The sequence below is a fragment of the Anomaloglossus baeobatrachus genome, chromosome 3 (genome assembly GCF_048569485.1).
Source record: "Anomaloglossus baeobatrachus isolate aAnoBae1 chromosome 3, aAnoBae1.hap1, whole genome shotgun sequence".
In the NCBI taxonomy this organism is placed as follows: Eukaryota; Metazoa; Chordata; class Amphibia; order Anura; family Aromobatidae; genus Anomaloglossus; species Anomaloglossus baeobatrachus.
In genome coordinates, this window is record NC_134355.1 from 652,287,055 (window position 1) to 652,314,009 (window position 26,955).

At 45.0% G+C, this 26,955-nt stretch overlaps 1 protein-coding gene across 2 annotated transcripts in view; it reads left to right on the top strand.

Moving 5' to 3' along the window:
• Positions 1-26,955, top strand: part of SPATS1 (spermatogenesis associated serine rich 1) — a 544,035-nt gene that overhangs the window by 177,732 nt on the left and 339,348 nt on the right. Inside the window, exon 1 of one of the 2 annotated variants that reach the window (XM_075341165.1) lies at positions 18,570-18,762. The exons of the other annotated variant lie outside the window; for it this stretch is intronic. The gene's annotated coding sequence lies outside the window, so the exon portion shown is untranslated. Of the gene's footprint in view, positions 1-18,569; positions 18,763-26,955 lie in introns of those variants that run through there. 2 annotated transcript variants of the gene reach the window in all.

The window sequence follows — 26,955 nt, forward strand, 5'->3', positions numbered from 1 at the left end:
AACCTTGAATTGAAATGTATTGCATTTTATGTGGTAATGTGGTTGTATTTCTGGGCCTTTTCGGCACTGCCCCAATGCGTTAGGGTCAGTCCACCCCTAGCTGTACAGCAATTGAACACTTAAGGGTCATGTGAGACGGCTTTTACAACATTTGGCCTTTTGAGAAGATCAGCTGATCAAGGAGGAGTGTAGGATTATATGGTGGCCATTCAGATAAATGGCCATCCGTGTAATATTGGGATGACTGGAGTTTGATTTTGCTTCTAATGATAAACTCACTCAATTTGAGTGCGTCTCAATGAGTTAGCATATCAGCAACAAGTGCATTTATTTTAGTAGTTCAATACAAAAAGAGAAACACATATATTATATAGTCATTACACACGGGGATCTATTCCTATATATTATATAGTTATTACACACAAAGGGATCTATTCCTATATATTATATAGTCATTACACACGGGGATCTATTCCTATATATTATATAGTTATTACACACAAAGGGATCTATTCCTATATATTATATAGTCATTACACACAGAGGGATCTAATTTATTGAGAAGCACTTGTAGCTGCTAGTCTCCTCTATCAGCGCTCAGCGTGATCTTGTAACACATTCAGGTTTTTTTCATTTATATATTTTTTTTTTTTCCCCAGTAGGTGCACTATAAAGGATTAACATTTTTGTTGTCAAGTTTGGTCAAAAATGGACCCCCTGATGGGCACAATATTGGGACTACATGTTCAAGTATCTTTTTAGGGGCCGTGTTAACAAAAAATTGGGCAACCCTACACTGACTTTTGAGTTACAACACTTTTAATCACAAGTATGTGATTAAATGTGAAGCTTTGGCTCAGTTTGGCAATGACGGCACTAAAGTATGTGCAGCTTATGGAAACAAGTTATGATTCAACACCTTACAATGTATTTCGGGGCCGGAGTTTATAGCTTTCGTTACACGGCAGACCCCGCTAGAGAAAGTCCATTTCCTGTTATGAAATATTTTACACTTCATTTTCTGTATAAAACTCTTGTTCTCTGAAACCTCATTGGTCTGACGTCTTTTACTCATAATACATGTGTCTGGACACAAATCATTCTGAACCACAAAGTCTACAGCGAAACTGAGTACAAAAAGTTTGTATCCGGTACCCAGAATAGGCAAAGGGCTGATTGACGCGTGAATCATTTTTTTCCATTTCCAAGAAATCTGTATTTTCATAGAATATTGTAATAAGAGATCTTTTAAAAAATATTGCATTTGCGTTGCCAATGCCCCTGTGGTAAAATAAAAATGACCACTGGGACAGCTGAAAAAAACATCTCTCCTCTCTCGATTAATGCCACATCTATTATTATTATTATTATTATTATTATTATTATTATTATTATTATTATTAATTTATAAAGCACTATTGATTCCATGGTGCTGTACATGAGAAGGGGTTACATACAAAATACATATACAAGTTACAGTAGACAGACTAGTACAGAGGGAAGAGGGCCCTGCCTTGCGGGCTTACATTCTATAGGATTATGGGGAGGAGACAGTAGGTGGGGTGTAGATTGGGCGGCAGCTCCGCTCGGTGGTTGGGCGGCAGCTCCGCTCGGTGGTCGGGCGGCGGCTCCGCTCGGTGGTCGGGCGGCGGCTCCGCTCGGTGGTCGGGCGGCGGCTCCGCTCGGTGGTCGGGCGGCGGCTCCGCTCGGTGGCCGGGCGCCGGCTCCGCTCGGTGGCCGGGCGGCGGCTCCGCTCGGTGGCCGGGCGGCGGCTCCGCTCGGTGGCCGGGCGGCAGGTCCGCTCGGTGGTCGGGCGGCAGCGAGTTCATTGTAGATTGTAGGCATTTCTGAACAGATGAGTTTTCAGGTTCCGTTTGAAGTTTGCAAGGGTAGCAGATAGTCTGACGTGTTGAGGCAGCGAGTTCCAGGAGACTGGGGATGCTCAGGAGAAGTCTTGGAGTCGGTGCATGAGGAGCGAATGAGGGAGGAGCGAAGGAGATCTTGGGAGGACCGGAGGTGACGTGTTGGTGTCTCGCCCACCCCAGGGCTATGGGACACCCGGTGCCGGGCTGGACTAGTCCGGTGGTAGTCAGTGGTGGCTGGGCCCGGCTCCGTGGCCCTGGTGGGTGTCAGTAGAATATGTGGCTTGCTTGTTAATGGTTGTGTTTGTGACGCCACCTGTGGTCTGCGGCTATTGAGCCGCCGCTGCTGTGTAAGGCCTCCGGGGTGATGAAGTGGCAGCAATGGTGGTACTGCTCCCCACAGGTGGAGCGGTGCCCCGGGACGCAGTTGGTGCTCGTGGAAGTCTATGGTGTTGTGTGACTAACACGGTGCAGGGCCGACAAGCAATGAAAGAAACAGGCACAAACGGTAGTCTCTTTACCTTCTCCTCTTTTACGCGGCAGAAGTTTAGTCCAGGGAGACCGTCACAGATGGTGCAGATGATCCGGCCGGCCTGGAAGTGCCTGGGGTGATCTTTGGCCAGTTGAGTATGAGGCCTTACTCCTTAATCTTTCTTTGTTGTTTTAGGACACTGCACTTTGGGTTTGCAATTGCCCTCCTGCTGCTGGGACTGGTGGTTCGTCCCTTTTTCTGTGGGGTAGACTGCGCAGGCCCTCTCTGGTGCTTCTTTGCTGGAGTCCACACCGGGCCCTTGGGATGCAGCAGTTTACTTTCTGGGCCAGGGGGCTTGCAGCTCTCCTGCCCTCCGGATTCAGCTACCAGGGATGGATTTTATGCCCTGGCAACTACAGACTCCGATGTCCGAGTCTCTGCTGTGCCTCGCTGCTCCCCTTGCTTCACTGGGCCAAGCTATCCCAGCTCTAGGCCCCAGTTTCACAAGGCAGCACTACTCTGCGTCTGTCCTCTTTCACTCCTGTCTCCAGACTAACCACCACTTCCTCCCTTCAGCCAAACTTAAGGAATGCTCCCTGAAGTTCCAGGTTCAGAGCTCCCTCTGCTGGCCGGAGGGAGAACTGTGTTGGGTGTTAACTTACTGGCCAATAGATCTCCCAATTACCTCCAGGCTCAGCATTAACCCTTTGGGAGGGCAATGCTGTTGTGGCGACCAGGTCCTGGGGCGCCACATTGGCGTGTAGTGGGAGATTAGTTCAGAGATATAGGGAGGAGATAGATTATGCACAGCTTTGTAGGTCAGTTTGGCAAGAGTGTAATGGACACACCACCTTCAACCTTAAAGGTAACATGATAAGGTAAGAAAAAGGACCGCACTCCTTCGCTGTGCTGGAAACTTTATTCAGACAGGTGCAAGGTAAAAAGCTGAAGGCAACCTGTATGCCAGCTTATGCTATGGACAAAACATGTCCTTAAAGGGAACATGTCAGCAGGCCAATCCATGGCAGCATGAGATGCAGACCGGCTCCTTCATTACAAAGTCATGTTTCATTCCGAAACTATTTGGTTTTTGTTTTGGGTTTTTTTAGACAAATTGTTTGAAAAATTAGTCTGGTACCTGTAGAGTCCACTAGGCAGTTTCTTCCAACTTCTCTGCCTGTTTGGACTTGATTAATAGGTTTGTTCCTATACAGAAATATGAAGATTTGTCAAGGTCAAGCCAAGCTGTGACGGGAGAAGGCATAAGAGTCTGCCCTGGAGATTCTTCTCCCCGTGTTCCAACTTTTACTCCTAAAGATGGAGCAGGCACTTAAACTGCTCACAATGAGGGAGTTTTGTAGTTTAGGCAGAATGAATATTGTCGTCCATGGTTATGGGATACTCTGTACAACTGAGGAATTTCACTTTGGTGGCCGTTGCCCGGTCCCATGCTCTGGGTGCATTTTGAAAAGGGGAATATTTACAGGGAATTGTTGAATAAAGGTTATACGTCACACCACTTGCGGTTTTGTGGCTATGAGGATGGAGCCACCGCTGCACAGTTTTCACTACTAGGGCTGGTGTTTATGGCAGCCTGGATGTTATGCCCTCCGCAAGCAGGGCAAGGCCCCAGATGATAGGCGATGCAGGTGGGTGTTGAAAGAAGGTAGGCCACAACGGGAGTTTCAATGTAACTGGTTCTTTTTACTCACTGCGAGCTGGTAACTGGTCACCCGAGACGAGCTGGTCTTAACCGCAGGTCCCCTTAGTCCCAGTACCGGTTTAGTGACCTGATTGCTGCTTTCCCCTGCACCTGTCTTTGGTTGGTCGGTCCCCGTGGTGTAGAGCGGCTGGGGGTTTCCTCCTGGTTGTCTTCTTCAGCAGTTCGTATGACTGTAACGTGAACCCTGTGGGGTTGGAGTCTCTGGTCCTGTCCCCAGTTCTCCCTTTGCTACTGAGTCCTGAACTTCAAGATCAGTGAAGTCCTTGATGGTCCCCTCACTTTGCAGATTTAATCAGGTCTGCCTGGAGCTTTTGCCTGACAGAAGATTGTGTACCTCGTTGCTGGGTAGTTCCGGGAGCACTCCACCGGCAACTAACCACCTGGGCCCTTAGGTCACTGTTCACTCCTGTCAGTCCATCTGCTCCCTTTTACCATCTCCGACGTACTCTTTCTTACTCCGGTCTCTCACTCTCCACTGTCTACTGTCCGCCCCTCCCACCTGGTTGTCTAGTGAACTGGATTGGCTCCACCTCTAGGTGGCCATCCATTAGTCCAACCCTAGACTGGTACCATTCTATGGGGGAGTTGAGGGGAAAAACAGGGATTATCTGGAGTGTTTGTTACCGGCACTTGTCTTCTGGGTCCCTAGGGGGTAGGCCCTGCATCCTGGTGGGGATGCAGTACCTGGTAGCTCTCTGATGGAGGTATACACAATCCCTGCAAATAGTACAGCTCTCAATCCAATTGAAAATCTTTGGTGGAAGTTGAAAAAAATGGTTCATGACAAGGCTCCAACCTGCAAAGCTGATTTGGCAACAGCAATCAGAGAAAGTTGAAGCCAGATTGATGAAGAGTACGGTTTGTCACGCCATTAAGTCCATGCCTGAGACTGCAAGCTGTTATAAAAGCCAGAGGTGGTGCAACAAAATACTAGAGATTTATTGGAGTTGTCTTTTGTTTGTTTTTCATGATTCCATAATTTTTTCCGCAGAATTGAGTGATTCCATAATTTTTCCCCGTGTTTGGTCTTGAAAAGTAACAGTTACTGGCTAGCACAATGTTTTCATGATTATTTTTTTTTAGTGTTTCTTAACCCCTTCAGCCCCCGGGCACTTTCCGTTTTTGCGTTTTTGTTTTTTGCTCCCCTTCTTCCGAGAGGCGTAACTTTTTTATTTTTCCATCAATCTTGCCATATGAGGGCTTGTTTTTTGCGGGACGAGTTGTACTTTTAAATGAAACCATACGTTTTACCATATAGTGTACTGGAAAACGGCAAAAAAATTCCAAGTGCGGAAAAATTGCAAAAAAAGTGGGATTGTACAATAGTTTTTGGGATATTTTATTCACCGTGTTCACTATATGGTAAAACTGATGTGTGGGTATGATGCCTCAGGTCGGTGCGAGTTTATAGACACCAAACATGTATAGGTTTACTTGTATCTAAGGGGTTAAAAAAAATTCACAAGCTTGTCCGAAAAACGTGGCGCACGTTTTGCGCCATTTTCCAAAACCTGTAGCGTTCTCATTTTTCAGGATCTGAGGCTCAGTGATGGCTTATTTTTTGCGTCTCGACCTTACGTTCTTAACTGTACCATTTTTGCGCAGATGCTACGTTTTGATCGCCTGTTATTGCATTTTGCGCAAAATTTGCGGCGACCAAAAAACGTAATTTTGGTGTTTGGAATTTTTTTTGCCGCTACGCCGTTTACTGATCAGATTCATTGATTTTATATTTTGATCGGGCATTTCTGAACGTGGAGATACCAAATATGTGTGTATTTTTTATTTTTTTAACCCTTTAATTTTCAATGGGGTGAAAGGGGGGTGATTTGAACTTTTAGGTTTTTTTATTTTTTTTTAATTTTTTTAAAACTTTTTTTTTTACTTTTTTTTTTTTTATTTTACTAGTCCCCCTAGGGGGCTATTGCGATCAGCAATCCGATCGCTCTGCACTATCTGCAGATCTCAGCTACAGAGCTGAGAACTGCAGATTTGCTGCTTCACTTTCAATGCCGGCTGTATTCCGGCATTGAGAGGAAGTGACTCATGTTAGCCACAGGCGTCATCACATGACCCTGTGCTACCATGGCAACCGCCGAAAGTCACGTGATCATGTCACGTGACTTCCGGCGGGGGCGGGGTAAGTCACTGTCATGGCGGCGCCCATATACATATCGCTGCCAAGACTTTGGCAGCGAAATGTAAGGGGTTAATGGCCGCGGGTGGAAGCGATTCCACCCGTGGCTAGCAGGCACACATATCAGCTGTTGATAACAGCTGATATGTGCGCGTCTCGCCGCCGCCTGCCGGCGGCAGGGGGCGGGGCTTACCGGAACACGATCCATGACGTATCTAGTACGTCATGGGTCGTTAAGGGGTTAAAGCCAGAAAGTTGCTATTTGAAATTACTTTAGTTTTGGGCCATGTCTGTGATCTGATTTTTTTTTTTTTTTTTTTTTTTTTTTTTTTTTACAAAAGTAAACAACTGAATGAACATCCTCAGAGCCAGGTGAGTCCATAATTTTTGCCAGGGGTTGTATATGCATACCTACACTGGATGTCCTCGATCAAGCGCTTAACATGTTAAGCCTCCAAAAACAAAGCTGAAATACTGGCTATGCATGCCACAATCAACAGGGCGAAAGAAAGCTTTAATGCGCATGCGCCAACACATTGAGTTGCCCAAGTAGCCGTGCTCTCCCCTCACAAATGGCAAATTGAGGCAATACTTGGCTAATTTAGGATTGTTCTTGTACTTGATAGTCACAAGTCTGTCTATTGTTAAATGTGCAATAGTACAGAGAATGCAGAAGATGAGAAACGAGAACCTGTCGGTGCAGTTTATTTACTAGAGTAAGAACTTTTGGCAACTTTCCCGGATCATCCAGTAGGATTCTGTCCGGTGACACATTGGTAGGGTGGAGACAGGACTTCCATTACATAAGCCTACGATTCAATCATGTATTTTGATGTAGAGAAAGTAATTTCTACTTTTCCCTTCTATCTTCCTTTTTCATCTCATCGATACATCACTCATGTGTCTTCCTGTACAGGTAAAATGTCATCCTACAGGAACTGGAGAAATGACCTGTCAGCCTTTCACCTTCTTATCTCCCTGGGGCATTTAGTGTCTGTTGTGCTGATGAGAATATAATAGATGTCTACATGGAACTGTACCAGATTCCCCACTAAAATAACCCATTTAACCCCTTCACAACAAAGACTATTTTGGCAATAGAGTAAATATATTTTTTTAAATTTTTTTTTTGTTCATGCTTCTATATTTTTTTTTTATGTATTCATTGTTGTGGTTGTTCTGGCGGTTGTTGTTGTGGTTCTGGTGGTGTTGGTGGTTGTGGTTGTTCTGGTGGTGGTTGTTGTGGTTGTACTGCTGGTTGTTGTGGTGCTTATATTTAACTTTTTTTTTTTTGTTCATCCTTCTATATTTTTTTATTCATTGTTGTGGTTGTTCTTGTGGTTCTGGTGGTGGCTGTGGTGGTGGTTGTTGTGGTTGTTCTGCTGGTTGTTCTGCTGGTTGTTCTGCTGGTTGTTCTGCTAGTTGTTCTGCTGGTTGTTCTGCTGGTTCTGGTTGTTGTGGTTGTTCTGGTGGTGCTTGTTCTGGTTGAGCTTGTTCTGGTTGAGCTTGTTCTGGTTGAGCTTGTTCTGGTTGAGCTTGTTCTGGTTGAGCTTGTTCTGGTTGTGCTTGTTCTGGTTGTGCTTGTTCTGGTTGTGCTTGTTCTGGTTGTGCTTGTTCTGGTTGTGCTTGTTCTGGTTGTGCTTGTTCTGGTTGTGCTTGTTCTGGTTGTGCTTGTTCTGGTTGTGCTTGTTCTGGTGGTTCTGGTTGTGGTTGTTCTGGTGGTTGTGGTTGTTGTGGTTTTGGTTGTTCTGGTGGTGGTTGTTGTGGTTTTGGTTGTTCTGGTGGTGGTTGTTGTGGTTTTGGTTGTTCTGGTGGTGGTTGTTGTGGTTTTGGTTGTTCTGGTGGTGGTTGTTCTGGTGGTGGTTGTTCTGGTGGTTGTGGTGGTTGTGGTTCTGGCGATGGTTGTGGTTGTTCTGGTGGTTGTTGTGGTTGTTCTGGTGGTGGTTGTTCTGGTGGTTGTGATTGTTCTGGTGGTTGTTCTGGTTGTGGTTGTTGTGGTTGTTCTGGTGGTGGTTCTGGTGGTGGTTGTTCTGGTGGTAGTGGTTTTGGTGGTGGTTGTTGTGGTTCTGGCGGTGGTTGTGGTTGTTCTGGCGGTGGTTCTAGTGGTTGTTCTGGTGGTTGTTGTGGTTTTGGTTGTTGTGGTTCTGGCGATGGTTGTGGTGGTTCTGGTGGTTCTGGTTGTGGTTGTTCTGGTTGTGGTGGTTCTGGTTGTGGTTCTGGTGGTGGTTCTGGTGGTGGTTCTGGTTGTGGTGGTAGTGGTTTTGGTGGTGGTGGTTGTTGTGGTTCTGGAGGTGGTTGTGGTTGTTCTGGCGGTGGTTCTAGTGGTTGTTCTGGTGGTTGTGGTTCTGGTTGTGGTTCTGGTAGTTGTTCTGGTGGTTCTGGTTGTGGTTGTTCTGGTGGTAGTGGTTTTTGTGGTGGTGGTTGTTGTGGTTCTGGCGGTGGTTGTGGTTGTTCTGTCGGTGGTTGTGGTTGTTCTGGTGGTGGTTGTTTGTTTTAAACTTAAGGCTGTGGTTACACGGCAATTTTGGCCATGAAGTCTGTTATGTGGCAAATGAAGAGTGATTTTCGTTTACATTACAACATAATGAAGGAGAGCAGGGTCACTTTGCTTCCCCTGAGGAACCACCACAATAAGCAAGTCACAAAATGTTCCTGTTGATTTCCAGATGCTGCAAACCTTCCATCAGCCGATCTGTGCGAGTTCCGAGTGTCGGACCTCCACTCTTTCTGATTTTGATGACCTATCCTATGGATAGGCAAATTTTAAGCCATGGGGTTTTTGTTTTTGTGGGTTTTTTTTCCCATATTTTAATCGTTTTTGTTCCTTTTATTGAAGCAGAAAAGAAAATTTGTTGAAAATTAATCCTCTTACATGCAGTCTTTTATTTAGTGCAGTACTAATATTCCCCACTGGAGGCACCATATATTTTCAATGAACACTACTATAATCATGTTGACAAAATGAAGTAACTTTTGAATGAATTAATTAAAAAATATTAATATCCAGCAGATTAGTGGCCTGGAGATGACTGGTGGGTAGGTTTGATTTATTTACAAGAAGCCCATAGTATAAGCTGGTACTGCTGCCACTGCCTGGTGAGGACTGATTCCTGCCGGCCTCCACATTGGAGGCCGCACTGTGACTTGTAGAGGCCCCTCACACAGCGCTGTGTGATCTGATTGTTAGTGGCATGGGTAATAAAGCATGGTTAATTCCACTTTGTTCTCCTGCTCAGCCCTCGGGCACCAGGAGATGGGCTGCTCTTCGCCGGTCTCCTGAGTTTAGGATAATGTTATGTTCTCTCTTGACAAGCTATACATTAATTATTCACATGACTTGTAAATTAATATCTTTCTATTTGTAGGAAAATAAAATGTCAGGAATCTAATATCAAATTTCAAATCGATGTATCAGTTTACACCAATATGGATTATTTCCATATTCTTTTACTGTACAGCAGTATAACAGTAGTTATATAATGCACATAGGGGCAGTATTATATTTCATGCTTCCCTGAAACTAAGCCCTAGCAGGACTTTAAGGCCTTTTTGGAGTATGCCTAAAATAGAAATTCTACTCCAAAAATATGTCTTAGTTGTGGTTCAATAACTAAGTATTCAGGTAGCTAAAATAAAGAATACAACATAACACTATACTAAACAGAGGACCATATTAAAAGAAGGCAAACTGCCCCCCCCCCCAAAGAAAAATTGCATTCACTAGAGGGAAAGACTACTATGAAATGCATAGCATATTTTTCAGAACAAAAAAAAAGATCTGGTCTTATTTTCGGGGAAACACGGTAGTAGTTAAATTATTGCACATAGGGAGCAGTATTATAGCCGTTATATTCTTGTACAGTATTAGACTAGTTATATTCTTGTACATACGGGCAGTATTATAGTAGTTATATTCTTGTACATAGGAGCAGTATTATAGTAGTTATATTCTTGTATGTAGGGGGCTGTATTATAGTGGTTATATTCTGGTATGTAGGGGGCAGTATTATAGTGGTTATATTCTGGTATGTAGGGGGCTGTATTATAGTGGTTATATTCTGGTATGTAGGGGGCTGTATTATAGTGGTTATATTCTGGTATGTAGGGGGCTGTATTATAGTGGTTATATTCTGGTATGTAGGGGGCTGTATTATAGTGGTTATATTCTGGTATGTAGGGGGCTGTATTATAGTGGTTATATTCTGGTATGTAGGGGGCTGTATTATAGTAGTTATATTCTTGTATGTAGGGGGCTGTATTGTAGGTTACATTTTTTGTACTTGGAGGGGCAGTATTATAGTAGTTATATTCTTGTACATAGGGGGCAGTATTATAGTAGTTATATTCTTGTACATAGGGGGCAGTATTATAGTAGATATATGCTTGAATGTAGGGTGCTGTATTGTAGGTTACATTTTTTGTACTTAGAGGGGCAGTATTATAGTAGTTATATTCTTGTATGTAGGGGGCTGTATTATAGTAGATATATTCTTGTATGTAGGGGGCTGTATTATAGTAGATATATTTTTGTATGTAGGGGGCTGTATTGTAGGTTACATTTTTTGTACTTAGAGGGGCAGTATTATAGTAGTTATATTCTTGTATGTAGGGGGCTGTATTATAGTAGATATATTCTTGTATGTAGGGGGCTGTATTATAGTAGATATATTTTTGTATGTAGGGGGCTGTATTGTAGGTTACATTTTTGTACTTGGAGGGGCAGTATTCTATTGAGTTTAGAATGTAAAGCCTGCGATCAGTCCTGAGATAGGGCAGGAGAGAGATTCAGAACAAACAAGACCAAAATGAAAGATTCTTTTAAATCTCTTCTCCATGTAAGTTGGGAATGTTCCCCGTTCCATCACTCTAAATGTCAATTGTGACTGAAATGTCTCTTTAAAGGTCAGCAAATCTGATGGACAAGTTGAGTGAGTCTGTGCCGAGTGGTTATCACTCAGACGTGTAATTCGTAGGAGCAGCATGGAAATGGAAAATGTAGTTGCATAAATACTTTCGGACCTTTTATACCTTCCAAAGTAAATTTTAATTTTCTATTCACGGTATTGACACCATTCTCTTCTGATCATTAATTTACATGAATTGAATGGAAGGCCCATTTACCCTTTGTTTTCTCTGAAGCTCGGTCTTCACACTTTAGAATGGAGAAGTTATGGAATTAATTGCACTTCTTACTTTTATGTGGCTATGGTTATGAAGCAGGGAGGGGCTGGGACAACCTATAATTTATTTTTATTGCGATATTGTTGGTTGTCAATGGTAAAAAATGGCTTGTGTACCTCAGTCATACCTGAAATTACTAACAACGCAGCTTCTTTAAGTTATTGGCACACTGTATTATGTAGGTATATACTGGTGTGTGTGTGTGTGTGTGTATGTATGTGTATATATATTTATTATATAAAAAAATATATTTATTAAAAAAAAAAAGTGCTGTCCAAAAGTTTGGACACACCTTCTCATCTCTAGAACAACTATTACGAGGAGACTTTGTGCAGCAGCCTTCATGGTAACATAGCTGCTAGGAAACCACTGCTAAGGACAGGCAACAAGCAGAAGAGACTTGTTTGGGCTAAATAACACAAGGAATGGGCATTAGACCAGTGGAAATCTGTGCTTTGGTCTGATAAGTCCAAATTTGAGATCTTTGGATCCAACCACCGTGTCTTGTAGAAAAGGTGGACGGATGGATTCTACATGGCTGGTTCCCACCATGAAGCATGGAGGAGGAGGTGTGATGTGTGGGTGTGCTTTGCTGTTGACACTGTTGGGGATATATTCAAAATTGAAGGCATACAGAACCAGCATGGCTACAACAGCATCTTGCAGCGGCGTGCTAATCCATCCGGTTTGCGTTTAGTTGGACCATCATTGATTTTTCAACTGGACAATGACCCCAAACACACCTCCAGGCTGTGTAAGGGCTATTTGACTAAGAAGGAGAGTGATAGGGTGCTACACCAGATGACCTGGTCTCCACAGTCACCAGACCTGAACCCAGTTGAGATGGTTTGGGGTGAGCTGGACCGCAGAGTGAAGGCAAAAAGGCCAACAAGTGCTAAGCCTCTCTGGGAACTCCTTCAAGACTGTTGGAAGACCATTTCCGGTCACTACCTCTTGAAGCTCATCAAGAGAATGCCAAGAGTGTGCAAAGCAGTAATCAAAGCGAAAGGTGGCTACTTTGAAGAACCTAGAATATAAGACATATTTTCAGTTGTTTCACACGTTTTTTTAAGTATTTCATTCCACATGTGGTAATTCATAGTTTTGATGCCTTCAATGTGAATCTACAATTTTCAGAGTCATGAAAATAAAGAAAACTTTGAATGAGAAGGTGTTTCCAAAGTTTTGAGATGGATAGATATAGTATAATTATGTATGTAATATATAAAATATATATATTTTTTTTCTTCATATTCTGTATGAATCTGAGAGGACAAACCTATTCCTATGAAATTAGAGGCATATGGAGGTAGGGTACTGCCCTATAGACTTCCAGATGTTCAGTGTTACAGATCCACATAGCTCGAAGCTTGTAAGGAGTCATATGGCGGCATTGTGGTATACTGTCGTCTAATTATTAAATACTGTAACATTCTATAACATAATTACATTTTTTTAAATTCCATATTTGATTAGGGATAAGATTTGTTGTGTTGCTTCCCCGGAGTCCCCATGATTTCAATGAATTTTAATGAATGATTTCCTTTGAACATTACCTTTGGGGTTTCTTCTAACAGGATTTTTTTTTGTAGGTTTTTAATTTGAATTATTGCTTTTCTGCAATTAGTTGAACCCCAAATATTATATTTGTCACATGGAGGTTTTTACTAACTTTGCAGACTGTCATGGTGGCATCAGGATCTGTTCAGACTACTGATTCAGACACTCCACCTGGTAACTTCTCCGAGGTCTTTAATCGGCACAGACTCGAGCATTAACCAACAGATTGGTAGTTCATAGGCAGGCCGGAGTTGCTGGTCTGTTTTGTGAGTCCTCTTTCATCACATGTTGTAGAGGAGCCAATCACATCTGCTCCCCTCCTATTTATTCTTGATGGAGACTTTCATTAGTCTCAGCTTATAGTTTTTTAGTTTTTTATCCTGGGTCACAACATGTCACCAAACCAGCTTACTTGTGGTTGTAGTACTTATTGTTGTGTGCAGTTGTCATGTTAACTCTTGTCTTTTTGTCACTACCTTCCTGCTCTTGTTTTTCTCCTGAGTCTCTCATTGTTGGTTCCTAAGTATTTGCAGTGTCAGACTTTTGATTTTCCCCTTATCTGTCTTAATCTGTGTTTGCATCCTTCCCTGGTAGGAGGGGGGAATAAGATCAGTTCTGGTCAGGAGCATAGCCTGGCATGGCACTCTGGCATCTCAACCTTTAGGGGTAACCTTGAGTTTAGGGATTTCCTAGGGACCCCTAGCATGAGGAACAGCATAGGAGCCCTTGTCCCTCAATCTCCTACAGTCACCTCATGACCATAATCCCCATTTTTATACTCGCCGTGATTTTGGAACACAACTAGGACCTATATATTTTTCTGTCTGATTTAAAAACTACTTAATTAAATGACAAACCTAAATAGTAACAGATCTTACATTGTCCAAATGGGAGGTGCAATTTATGGGAGGTTTTAATCTCACCTTAATATACTGTAATGGTAGGTTCATACAAGGAAGAAAAAAAAAGTTAGCAATGTTGTCACAAGATGGAAGTTGGAGAAACTCACCAATATAGAAATTGGTAAAAAGAAGAATCAGCCATGTTGGATTTCAACATGCCCAATCCTTTTGTTTCCATTACTAATGTTGAGCAAGCACAACCATGCCTAGATGCAGGAAATCTTCGGGAAAAATGCTTGAGTTCCCCCATTGACTTCTGCTATACTTGGGTGCTCAAGTTGCCCTCATCTGAGCTCTTAGTGATGAGTGAGCACTAATAACCTCAAGAATAAAGATAATTGAATCACTTTTGAGGAAAACTGAGTTAAAGTTGACTTTACTGAAATTTGCAGGTTTATGCAAATGTGAACATTTTGAGATTTGCAGTTCACAAAACACAGCAGGTCATTTTGTGTTATTGCCCTGCAGCTTTGACATCATAAGGATTATATTGCCCTACACAATTATGCTCAATACCTGGGCCATTACAGATCAGCGGTTCTCTCTCTCTCCATAGTGTTCGCGCATGCTCTCCAGGGTTTGCCATTTCTCTCTTGCGCATGCTCTCCAGGGTTTGCCATTTCTCTCTTGCGCATGCTCTCCAGGGTTTGCCATTTCTCTCTTGCGCATGCTCTCCAGGGTTTGCCATTTCTGTCTTGCGCATGCTCTCCAGGGTTTGCCATTTCTCTCTTGCGCATGCTCTCCAGGGTTTGCCATTTCTCTCTTGCGCATGCTCTCCAGGGTTTGCCATTTCTCTCTTGCGCATGCTCTCCAGGGTTTGCCATTTCTGTCTTGCGCATGCTCTCCAGGGTTTGCCATTTCTGTCTTGCGCATGCTCTCCAGGGTTTGCCATTTCTCTCTTGCACATGGTCTCCAGGGTTTGCCATTTCTCTCTCGCTTGCTCTCCAGGGTTTGCTATTTCTCTCTCATGCTTGCTCTCCAGGGCATGCTGCGGTTGTCTGCGAGAGCCATGTCACTCACACCCACACACATTCCCTGACGAAGCCGCCGCAGCGGCGATACGCGTGGGTTCCAGCTGCATACCCACTCATCCACGCTGATCTCCTGGCCACAGGAGTTCAAACCCCCCCCCCCTCCCCCCTGGCCGCACTATTTATTCACCGGTGCTTTACCAGGGTTACTGTCTCCTTGCCTGCATTGTCACAGGCGTCCCTGCCACTTTATTCTCTTTTTAGCAGGGTTCCTGGTTGGCTATTTTCCTTTCCAGGTCTGTTGGTTTTCTCTTGAACCACTTTACTATTATTTGATATCATCTTTTGACTGCATTACCAGTTATATAGGTAGTTGAATTTTGCGCAGTCCTTTGTCCTGCGATTTTACTGACTTTTGACCACAGGGTTGCATTACATTACTCCCTGTTTTTGAACTGTTTATTCGGGGGCTCTTTACTCCTGTGTGCTATAAATTGATTGTTTTTGCATTGTAAGGACATCACTATAGGTGATTATTTGAGACTAGTGGGTACAGGGTATGCAGTTTGTTGTATTTTAATTTGTGCGAGAAAAACATTGGACTGTATCCAAATTGGGGGGGAACATCACATTGTTTTTAATTTAAATAAAAAAAAAAAAAAGCTGCATAAGGCCCCTCCTATTTTGATATGCAGCTTAGATAAAGCACACAGCTGAGGGCTGCAGCCAGTAGCTTTATCTGTGATGGGTATCAAAATATGTAGGATTCTACACTATGTTTTCCCGTTATATTTACACTCCACTCCGTGGACACAGACAGCTAGTGTGAAGGCAACCAATCAAAGATGTCGGCACAGAGTGTGGGCGGGGAAGCAGTGCATATTCATGAACTTTAATGACCGGATCAGGGAGCAATCTCACAGCTGCGGGCAAACTCTGTACGTGTAAACGGTGCTTTACACGCTGCGACATCGCTAGCGATAGCTAGCGATGTCGTGCGTGATAGCACCCGCCCCCGTCGCTCATGCGACATTTGGTGCTCACTGCCGTAGTGAACACTATCGCTACGGCAGCGTAACACACACATACCTTGTCAGCGACGTCAGTGTCACCGCCGAACAATCCCTCTCTCAGGGGGAAGGTGCGTTCGGCGTCAGTGATGTCACTGTGGCGTCACTAAGCGGCCAGCCAATAGAAGTGGAGGGGCGGAGATGAGCGGGACGAAACATCCCTCCCACATTCTTCCTTCAGCATTACCGGTAGACGCAGGTAAGGGGATGTTCGTCGTTCCTGCGGTGTCACACGTAGCGATGTGTGCTGCCGCAGGAACGACGAACAACATTGTACTTGTGGCAGCAGCGATATTAAGGAAAGGAGCGACGTGTCAACGATCACCGTTTTTGAACGATTTTGCGATCGTTGCTCCTTGGTGTCACATGCTGCGATGTCTCTACCTGCGCTGTATGTGCGTCACTAGCGACATGACCCCAACGATATATCGGTAGCGTTGTTGCAGCGTGTAAAGCACCCTTAAGTCTCCTGCTTTAAACCCCGTAATACTCTGACAACATTATTCCTAGAAATCAACTGTGAGTCAGAAATGCGTCCAGGCATCTTCCTCATGCTGTTCCCATTCAGTTTCAGCATTTTCACAGCCTTCCCAGACCTATGTCCAAGGTCCTCCAGAAAACTGAGTTTACCATCGACTTGTGTAGTGCCCTTCAGACTGGTCGCTACAGGGTATATCATTATAGCCTTCCCTGGCAGGTCAAGATGTTAATCTAGTAAGTTTTACACACACCTCACACCACCATACAGCAGGGAGAAGCAGTCACTAGGAAAAGGTTAACAATGTTTCTACAGACACAGGAAGTGACTCAGCCAGTTCTCACCAGATCCAGGTTGCCATAGCAACTTGCAAGTGTGGTGGGGGCCTGAGCAGTAAGGAGTAGAAAAAAGTTTAACTTTACCTCAGAATAAGCTTGGACACGAGACAGAGCAGATGCACAGCATTGCAGCTCCCTGAAGGGGAGGCTGTCAGGCCTTCAGGGAGGCAGAACAGAGCTGTCTGGATGTAACACCGCATAGACAGCTCCACCAAGCTGGGGGCCAGTAACATCTAGAGAGACGGGACCTGTAATCGTGGACTAAAAGGGAGCAGTTGCCAGAGAGAATGGGACTGAGCACAAGAGAGAGGTACAGAGCCCTAGTCAAGGTGGCCGCGGCGCGACAGCAGAGAGAGAGCTTGGGGAAAGGGATGAGAGTCTGACCCACGAGAGGCTCAGACTGCCGGCCGTTCGGGCCAGGACCAGAGGAGAGTACAGAGTTGTGCATGGAGGAGAGAGGTCACAGATTATCAAACCGAATCCAGCCTCTGACCTGCCCGGGAAGCGACCGAAGTCTCTGATGGTGACGACCAGCACCCGGGGTGCGATACCACCTGAACGAGTGAATAAAGTGACTGGAACCCACGCCTGGTGACTCTGTAACTGCAGCTGCCCTGCGCTCTGGCGCTCCCGTGGACTGCTTCCCCCGTTCTCACCAACCTCCCGGGGTACCCCGCTCCGCCCGTGGGGAGCGATACCATCCCGGCTGCACATAACACCTGCCCCGGAGAGAGACTGTGCAGCGGCAGCTAGTTCCTGGCTGCATACTGCTGGTGGCACTGCGAAGCATCCCCATTCCCTATCCAGTACTGCCCCTGGGAGAGTACTAGTTGCAGGAAGGGTCGGCGGCGGAGAAGGCCAAGACCCCAGTCACTGCTGCAACCAGTGACACACTTCCCAGGGGCCCGTCACCCTCCTTCCATCCTCATCTGTATTGGACACTTGTCTGTTTGCTGTTCTTATTTAACATGTAGCCGACGGGGTCACGAAACCGGGTCAGGCCAGTCACAGCTACCCCAAGGAACCACTGGCCCGGTGACTAGTACCCTAAGGCCCCGTGGACGCTACACTTGCATTAGGTTTGTTATTTGGTACAAATAATAGAACCTATTCGGCATGAAGAATCCGATCCTGAATATTTGACTATTCGCACGTCTCTATACAGTACCCAGTAAAAATGGAGAACCTGATGGATCCATAGAGGAGAAAAAGATAGTCAAGTGATCTTGATGAAACATAACTGATCCATTTTAGTTGGTTAAAAAGAACTATCAGACAGTGAGCTTGGTCTCTGAACTTTTTTTTTTTTCCTTCTTTTTTCTGAATTTTGGATACAAGTATGGATCCAGCCAGGCACTATCATGACATGGTTTGGAGTCCAGGGCTATGGTGCTGATGCTTCCATCACCTCGTCTTGGAAAAATGAAGGCCAAGACCCAGTCTGCATTGAGTCGTAGCCCCACAGTCCTGGCTATTGTAGTTGTACAAGTTGGCAAGTAGGAATTCGAGAGAGAAGCCAGAGCTTGGCTGAAAGGGAGCGTTCAGTATCTGAATGCAAATCTCTGCCAAAGAGTGATTGCAGACAGACCTGTACCGGTCCCTGATCCCTGGGTCTGGTCTACACCCACATATGGAGTGCTGAGGAGAGGCGAGGAGGAGGGGTAGGAGAAGGAGGAGGTGGTGGTGGTGGCAGGGAAAGGCTGGGAAGGGAGGAGAATCAAAAGAAAAAGTATTGTGAAGAGGTTGGAGGAAATGAGACAAGTCTATCAGACTCCAGGCTTTCTAGCAAATGTTACTGTGTGTCTGGGATCGCTCAATCTCAGGGCAGTGTGCCTGCCTGGAAGCATCGCTCTTGGTTAAGCTGCTTCCCATTCATTTCGCAAACCCTTGGATAACTCCATTCTCGCCCCCTGGAAACTACAGACTGGGGATTGTGTGTTACCTGTGCATCAGCATGCCAGTCCATGGATAAGGCTTCACCTTTGGAGACGGAAGACTAGGGGGGGTTCACTTATTTATCACCAACTTTGCAGAGTTTGGAAACTGGAAACAGAAGACTTCCTGAAAGGTAAGATATAGTCACTGGGTGGTATCAAAACGAGTAAAGACGTCTCTGAACGGCAGTCGCCCGTGTGGTTAATGTGGAAGGCTGAATTCATACATTTGCAGAACATTTTTTTTTATAGAACTTATGATAGTTTTTTTACTTTTTTTTTTTTTTGGTGGGTTGTCAAAAACACTTTAAAGTTTTAAAGTTTATAGCTAGATGTTAAAAAGTGTACATGTACAGTACTTTTTTTTTATGTTTTGGGGTTTTTGTTTTTCACTGTATGCAATTTTTGTTGGTTTTTTGTGGGGGTTTTTTGTTTTGTTTTTTTCTTTTTCTGTAAGACTGGAAAAAGGCTCCCAAATGTAATTTTTGTAAAGCTTGTATAAAAAGAAAAAAAAAACCTCAAACTATTTGAATTCTGAAAGTAATGTAGTAGGTTTACCTGCAGTCCCATGTAAGATGCTGTTCATAGTATGTTCTTGGTTAAAGTATCGACTTTAACTTATGAATCAGTAAAAAGTGTTCAAATGGTTATTGGTGAATCTTGGATTTGATGAAGTATGAAGTTTATGAAGATTTCATAATTTGTGTGACTGATCAGTTGTATAAATATGTCCCCTACTTTTGGGGTTGATCGATCATTCATTCGATCATTCATTCGATCATTCATTCGATCATTCATGCGTTCGTTCAGTTGATTGTTCAGTTGATCATTCAATCATTCCGTTGATTGTTCAGTTGATCGATCAGTTGATCATTTGATCATTCAGTTGATCGATCAGTTGATCATTCAGTTGATTGTTCAGTTGATCATTTGATCATTCAGTTGATCAGTTGATCATTCGATCATTTGATCATTCAGTTGATCATTTGATCATTCAGTTGATCATTTGATCATTCAGTTGATCATTTGATCATTCAGTTGATCATTCGATCATTCAGTTGATCATTCGATCATTCGGTTGATCATTCGATCATTCGGTTGATCGATCAGTTGATCATTTGATCATTCGGTTGATCGATCAGTTGATTATTCGATCATTCAGTTGATTGTTCAGTTGATCATTTGATCATTCAGTTGATTGTTCAGTTGATCATTCAGTTTGACTGTTCAGTTGATCATTTGATCATTCATTCGATCGTTCAGTTGATTTCTTTCAATAGCAGCAACATATTCTACAATACTGTAAGTAAACGTACACATATTCTACAGATTCTAATATCTTAGGAAACCAAATCCAAAGAATGATTTTGGAATGTAGGACGAAATTTTGGTACCCATTGGAAACCCACCTTGAAATGGGGCAAAACCGCTAAACTACATGGAGTTTTTACATTTAACCACTTGTCATCAGTACAATATTGGTTTCTTCTTCCCACTATCTTCTGTAGTCACTGATTTGTCTCGTTGCAATGTTTTTGATGAAGAATCTGCTTGTAAAAAAAAAAATCAGTGAATAATCTTATTTTAAATGGTTAAACCAAACTTCTGCTCCAGTCATGTTGTTGTCTCAAATTTCAGAAAATGATGTAAAAATGAAGCACCATCCATTTGTCACAAATTTGCAAAATTGATGGGAATATTTGCTACGCAACCATATTGTATAGAAGACCAGTCCCGTTCTTCCCAATGAACCCCTACAGACCAACTTGCTAGTTTGGGAATGTATCATAACGTGTATTTTTTTTTTTTTTTATTGGAGCCGTCTATAGTTCGCTTTATGTTCCCTCCTCTTTTCCGCCCCAGTCCTCCACAGATCCAGTTGTTGTGTTCTCCACTATGTAATCTCATTGAGGATGTCCAGACATCCCTACAGAGTCCCTGTTCCTTGGTTTGTTATTGTAAACTGATTGCCAGTTCCTGAACATGGCTTAACCCCCCCCCCAAAAAAAAACCTACAAAAACAAAATTAATTTAAATAAAAATTCAAACTATTTCAAAATGGATTTTAAAATTTGTAGGATTGTTTTTTTTCTTTACAAAACTACAGGAAAGTGTTTACAGTGTATAGCTTTGAGTGACAGCTCAGCATGTTCGGAGCTATTTGTATTTATGGGCTAGTAGAAGGTGGCCATGGACAAACAAGTCAACAGCCTTCTGATGTGTGACAGCTAGCTCTCCTGACCTTCACCCCTCCAACCCCTCCATCTGCATCCCCCAAACACATGCATATGTTCTCTATGGCGTCTGGACAGAAAGTGGGGTCCAAGCGCAGTAGAAAGTGGGGTCCAAGCGCAGTAGAAAGTGGGGTCCAAGCGCAGTAGAAAGTGGGGTCCAAACGCAGTAGAAAGTGGGGTCCAAGCGCAGTAGAAAGTGGGGTCCAAGCGCAGTAGAAAGTGGGGTCCAAGCGCAGTAGAAAGTGGGATCCAAGCGCAGTAGAAAGTGGGGTCCAAGCGCAGTAGAAAGTGGGGTCCAAGCGCAGTAGAAAGTGGGGTCCAAGCGCAGTAGAAAGTGGGGTCCAAGCGCAGTAGAAAGTGGGGTCCAAGCGCAGTAGAAAGTGGGGTCCAAGCGCAGTAGAAAGTGGGGTCCAAGCGCAGTAGAAAGTGGGGTCCAAGCGCAGTAGAAAGTGGGGTCCAAGCGCAGTAGAAAGTGGGGTCCAAGCGCAGTAGAAAGTGGGGTCCAAGCGCAGTAGCATGGGATGGTCAAATCCATTTGAATCTGTTGACCATCTAATGTGTATGGACTTAGAATCATTCCTCTTTATATTTTTTTGTGGTGGTTACAAGATTTGACAGGTGGTGACAGATCAGCCAAGTTAAGATTTTAAAGGCTTCAATAGGTGCCCCTTTCTATCCAATGCCAGGAGCCGAGCTAAGTGGTAGACCTCCCTCATCTAAAGCGGTTAGTGCAGAAGATTAAAGGGGTTATTCCTATCTGAAAGATCCTATCCCAATGTATTAATAATAATAAAAAATTAATATTAGCAGATGCCTCCAATTAGAACTGTATTCTAGCTCTCCTGATAAGCTACTAATGCCCTGCACATGAGGTTAGGTATCCAAGATTACAACCATGATCAACAACCACACTATGAGAGTGGATTTAACCATGGATACCTAAGCTGCAATGCCCTGCACATGAGGTAAGATACTATATTTCTAATTGAAGGTATTTGCTAATATTATTATTATTATTATTATTACACCTTTTACATTCGGGATAGGCTCTTGGAGATGGGAATATGCCTTTATGTTGCACTCTGAGAGCTTTTGACCCTTAGACGATTGCCTTAAAATCCAATACTAAAGGAACACTCTGGCTTACAGACTCCACCATTGGATAAGTAAGGCTGGATGGACAAATCTGTATTTTTTGCGAAACTACGGATGAAAGCTCAGAATAAGGTCTTACCAGGTAAAGAAAGTGAAGCGGTCAATGCAAATAAACTCCCCTCTAAGGGTTGTGCCAGACACAACTCTAATTACGTTTCAGAAATGGCGGCCCCGGGTATGTAGAAATCAATGCCATAGTAGAGAAACCGGGTGTGCGCCGCGTCGTCACCAGAAAGTCCAGATGTTGATTATTTTAAAGTTCTTTTATTCAGATCAACGCGTTTCAGAGAGCTCAGTCTCCTTCATCAGGACCTTCATTTGGACTACTCTGGCATTGAAATCTGTACTTTTTAACAGACAAGCACATGGATGCAACATAGATGGAATCCGTGTGCTGAACGTTTATGGGTCCATTCAATGACCTGTGAATTTGGTCCAGAAACCAAACTTTGACACATCGTCTTGTATTTTTTTACCGACCACAAAAAAGTATGTGAAAAGTTCTTAGTGTTTTGTTTGTTTTCATACCCATTGTAGTCTTATTTGAAGAGTTGACTAAAGCCCACCATTCACTTTAGATAGCTGCTGATGGTTCTGCCAACCGCTATCTTGCCCGACTGTCTCCCACACATAAGCACTCTTGTTTTCCTTTAGATTCTTCTGACAGTGGCTTATTCCTCAGGGAACAAAATTATTGGCAGTCTGAAATCAGACATACTGGACCCTTTTCACCACAACATCATCTTTTGGGGAAGTTTCAGGCCTCCCCTCCACATATACAGTCAGGGCCAGAAATATTTGGACAGTGACACAAGTTTTGTTATTTTAGCTGTTTACAAAAACATGTTCAGAAATACAATTATATATATAATATGGGCTGAAAGTGCACACTCCCAGCTGCAATATGAGAGTTTTCACATCCAAATCGGAGAAAGGGTTTAGGAATCATAGCTCTGTAATGCATAGCCTCCTCTTTTTCAAGGGACCAAAAGTAATTGGACAAGGGACTCTAAGGGCTGCAATTAACTCTGAAGGCGTCTACCTCGTTAACCTGTAATCAATTAAGTAGTTAAAAGGTCTGGGGTTGATTACAGGTGTGTGGTTTTGCATTTGGAAGCTGTTGCTGTGACCAGACAACATGCGGTCTAAGGAACTCTCAATTGAGGTAAAGCAGAACATCCTGAGGCTGAAAAAAAAGAAAAAATCCATCAGAGAGATAGCAGACATGCTTGGAGTAGCAAAGTCAACAGTCGGGTACATTCTGAGAAAAAAGGAATTGACTGATGAGCTTGGGAACTCAAAAAGGCCTGGGCGTCCACGGATGACAACAGTGGTGGATGATCGCCGCATACTTTCTTTGGTGAAGAAGAACCCGTTCACAACATCAACTGAAGTCCAGAACACTCTCAGTGAAGTAGGTGTATCTGTCTCTAAGTCAACAGTAAAGAGAAGACGCCATGAAAGTAAATACAAAGGGTTCACATCTAGATGCAAACCATTCATCAATTCCAAAAATAGACAGGCCAGAGTTAAATTTGCTGAAAAACACCTCATGAAGCCAGCTCAGTTCTGGAAAAGTATTCTATGGACAGATGAGACCAAGATCAACCTGTACCAGAATGATGGGAAGAAAAAAGTTTGCAGAAGAAAGGGAACGGCACATGATCCAAGGCATACCACATCCTCTGTAAAACATGGTGGAGGCAACGTGATGGCATGGGCATCCATGGCTGTCAATGGCACTGGGTCACTTGTGTTTATTGATGACATAACAGCAGACAAGAGTAGCCGGATGAATTCTGAAGTGTACCGGGATATACTTTCAGCCCAGATTCAGCCAAATGCCGCAAAGTTGATCGGACGGCGCTTCATAGTACAGATGGACAATGACCCCAAGCATACAGCCAAAGCTACCCAGGAGTTCATGAGTGCAAAAAAGTGGAACATTCTGCAATGGCCAAGTCAATCACCAGATCTTAACCCAATTGAGCATGCATTTCACTTGCTCAAATCCAGACTTAAGACGGAAAGAGCCACAAACAAGCAAGACCTGAAGGTTGCGGCTGTAAAGGCCTGGCAAAGCATTAAGAAGGAGGAAACCCAGCGTTTGGTGATGTCCATGGGTTCCAGACTTAAGGCAGTGATTGCCTCCAAAGGATTCGCAACAAATTATTGAAAATAAAAATATTTTGCTTGGGTTTGGTTTATTTGTCCAATTACTTTTGACCTCCTAAAATGTGGAGTGTTTGTAAAGAAATGTGTACAATTCCTACAATTTCTATCAGATATTTTTGTTCAAACCTTCAAATTAAACGTTACAATCTGCACTTGAATTCTGTTGTAGAGGTTTCATTTCAAATCCAATGTGGTGGCATGCAGAGCCCAACTCTCGAAAATTGTGCCACTGTCCAAATATTTCTGGACCTAACTGTATACTATAAGCTGCAGCCACCACCAGTGGGCTCTTATATACAACTAGAAGGTGGCCCGATTCTACGCATCGGGCATTCTAGAATTTACGTATTGTGTAGTTCATGTATGATTTTTTATATATATATATATATATATATATATATATATATATATATATATATATATATATATATAATATTATATATATAAATGTGTTGTTGTGTGTAGTTACCAAGTGTTTGTGTAGGCGCTGTACATGTTCTGGGTGTTGTCTGGGTGTGGCGGGGGGTGGGAGCGGTGTTGTATGTGTGTTGCGTTGTTTGTGGAGCGCTGTGTGTCTGTAGCGTTGTGTGTGTGTGTTGCGCGGTTTGTGTGTGTGTGGTGTGTTTTGGGGGGAGGTATGTTTTGTGCAATGTGTGTGTTGTGCGGTATGTGCGTATATTTGTGCCGCGGTGTTTGTGTGTTGGGTGTCTGTGTAGGGCAGTTGTTTGTGGTTCCCAGTGTGTGGTGTGTTGTGCAGTGCGCGCGCGTGTGTGTGTGTGTTGGGAGGAGGTGTGCACTTCCCATCATGCTCCATCCGCCATGCAGCGCACTCCCCATCGTGCTCCATCCCCTATGCTGCGCACCCCCCATCGTGCTCCATCTCCCATGCTGCGCACCCCCAAACGTGCTCCATCTGCCATGTTGCGCACTCCCAAACGTGCTCCATCCGCCATGCTGCGCACTCCCAAACGTGCTCCATCCGCTATACTCCGCACTCCCCATCGTGCTCCATCCCCCATGCAGCGCACTCCCCATCGTGCTCTATCCCCCATGCAGCGCACTCCCAATCGTGCTCCATCCGCCATGCTGCGCACTCCCAAACGTGGTCCATCCGCCATGCTGCGCACTCCCAAACGTGGTCCATCCGCCATGCTGCGCACTCCCAAACGTGCTCCATCCGCCATACTCCGCACTCCCCATTGTGCTGCATCCCCCATGCTGCGCACTCCCAAACGTGCTCCATCCGCCATGCTGCGCACTCCCAAACGTGCTCCATCCGCCATGCTGCTCACTCCCAAACGTGGTCCATCCGCCATGCTGCGCACTCCCAAACGTGGTCCATCCGCCATGCTGCGCACTCCCAAACGTGCTCCATCCGCCATGCTGCGCACTCCCAAACGTGCTCCATCCGCCATGCTGCGCACTCCCAAACGTGCTCCATCCGCCATGCTGCGCATTCCCAAACGTGCTCCATCCGCCATGCTGCGCACTCCCAAACGTGCTCCATCCGCCATGCTGCGCACTCCCAAACGTGCTCCATCCGCCATGCTGCGCACTCCCAAACCTGCTCCATCCGCCATGCTGCGCACTCCCAAACGTGCTCCATCCGCCATGCTGCGCACTCCCAAACGTGCTCCATCCGCCATGCTGCGCACTCCCAAACGTGCTCCATCCGCCATGCTGCGCACTCCCAAACGTGCTCCATCCCCCATGCTGCGCACCCCCCATCGTGCTCCATCCCTCATGCTGCACCAGCATCAGCCTCTCTACCCGCAGCATCAGCCTCTCTGCCCGCAGCATCAGCCTCTCTGCCCGCAGCATCAGCCTCTCTGCCCGCAGCATCAGCCTCTCTGCCCGCAGCATCAGCCTCTCCACCCGCAACATCAGCCTCTCTACCCGCAGCATCAGCCTCTCTGTCCCCAGCATCAGCCTCTCTCATCCCAGCATCAGCCTCTCTCATCCCAGCATCAGCCTCTCTCATCCCAGCATCAGCCTCTCTCATCCCAGCATCAGCCTCTCTCATCCCAGCATCAGCCTCTCTCATCCCAGCATCAGCCTCTCTCATCCCAGCATCAGCCTCTCTCCTCCCAGCATCAGCCTCTCTCCTCCCAGCATCAGCCTCTCTCCTCCCAGCATCAGCCTCTCTCCTCCCAGCATCAGCCTCTCTCCTCCCAGCATCAGCCTCTCTCCTCCCAGCATCAGCCTCTCTCCTCCCAGCATCAGCCTCTCTCCTCCCAGCATCAGCCTCTCTCCTCCCAGCATCAGCCTCTCTCCTCCCAGCATCAGCCTCTCTCCTCCCAGCATCAGCCTCTCTCCTCCCAGCATCAGCCTCTCTCCTCCCAGCATCAGCCTCTCTCCTCCCAGCATCAGCCTCTCTCCTCCCAGCATCAGCCTCTCTCCTCCCAGCATCAGCCTCTCTCCTCCCAGCATCAGCCTCTCTCCTCCCAGCATCAGCCTCTCTCCTCCCAGCATCAGCCTCTCTCCTCCCAGCATCAGCCTCTCTCCTCCCAGCATCAGCCTCTCTCCTCCCAGCATCAGCCTCTCTCCTCCCAGCATCAGCCTCTCTCCTCCCAGCATCAGCCTCTCTCCTCCCAGCATCAGCCTCTCTCCTCCCAGCATCAGCCTCTCTCCTCCCAGCATCAGCCTCTCTCCTCCCAGCATCAGCCTCTCTCCTCCCAGCATCAGCCTCTCTCTTCCCAGCATCAGCCTCTCTCTTCCCAGCATCAGCCTCTCTCTTCCCAGCATCAGCCTCTCTCTTCCCAG